The sequence below is a fragment of the Aplysia californica genome, unplaced genomic scaffold (assembly GCF_000002075.1).
Source record: "Aplysia californica isolate F4 #8 unplaced genomic scaffold, AplCal3.0 scaffold00366, whole genome shotgun sequence".
NCBI lineage: Eukaryota > Metazoa > Mollusca > Gastropoda > Aplysiida > Aplysiidae > Aplysia > Aplysia californica.
Window position 1 is genome coordinate 761,519 of NW_004797636.1, and position 1,411 is coordinate 762,929.

Genomic DNA, 1,411 nt, shown 5'->3' on the forward strand with positions numbered 1-1,411 from the left:
GAGAGAGAGAGTGTGTGTGTGTGTGTGAGTGTGTGTGTGCATGTGTGTGTGTGTGTGCCCATGTGTGTGTGCTGGTATGTATGTGTGCGAGCGTGCGTGCCTGTGTGAAATTGCAAGATTATGAAGGTTTAACGCCCGTTGCAACGCTGTAAGGTTGTTTATGACGCAGGCCTCTGGGTTTAATGTCCGTCTCCTAAGGGATTGAGCCAAATGAGAAATTTCGTGTAAAATAAATGCCTTTCTCAAGGACGCAACGTTGGACCGGGCTAAGGCTCCAATCAGGGAACCCGCAATCTCATAATTACGATGTTGGCATAACCTCACTAGACTATCGTCACCACCCAAATAATGAGTATGTTTGTTTGTGTGTGAATGTGTGAGTGAGTGTGTGTGTGTGTGTGTCTGCGTCTGTGTGTATGTTGTGTGTGTCTGCGTCTGTGTGTATGTTGTGTGTGTGTCTGTGTCTGTGTGTATGTTGTGTGTGTGTATCTGTGTGTATGTTTATGGGTAAATGTGTGTATCGAGTCTGTGAGTGTGTTTGCGCGTGCGAGTTGGTGTGTGTTTGTGTGTGTATGCGTGTATGTGCGTGTGTGTGGGTGCACGTGCTCGTTGAAGTGTGTGTATGTGTATATATGTGTATGTTTGTGTGTATGTGTGTGTGTGTATGTGTGTGTGAACGTGTGTGTGTGACTATTCTGTTAGAGTGCACGTGTGAGTGCACAAGTGTGAACTGTGTGAATGCGTACTTTTCGGGGTGTTCGCATGCGCTGAGGAAATAACTGCGCTTGCCTGACTAAGAATCTGCTGTTTGTCCCCTCAGTTTGAGTCCCAGTTCTGCGTTTGGGGAGGAGCGATCGAGGCTGAGACATCCACAGAACCGGGAAACAGACAGAAGGGTTTGTTTGTTTTAGTAAGGTTTTACCAGAGAGGGTTTACAGCACAAAGTCTGCTTCGACAATCACTAGCACCCCGCCAGAAAATAGCAGTTCACAAGAGAGTGACAAACATACAAAAGAAGTAGAGGGGAAATGACGATTCAGTAGTAGTGAGGAAGAGGAAAGAAAAAGCAGTCGTTCCCCCTATGTCGTTCCGGCACAGTATGAGCATGACATTGATAAATCAGCCCATTTACAATTTCTACTGAGCCTAAATACATGTTAATATCCCTCCTTTGGGAATGGCCTGTAGTGATATACAATTCTGAATTCTGAGACAAGCAGGGTAGAAGCAGCCCGCCTCCTTAATGGTGTAAAATGTGTCGGTGAAGGTGTAAAACGTCTACAATCATCACATTTGTAATCAAGATACATGTATATGGAACCGCAGTGGCATACACAATGTGTCTGTTTGTCTCTCTACTCCTTTTTCTATCTTTCTCGCTCGCTCTCTCTCTCTCTCTCTCTCTCTCTCT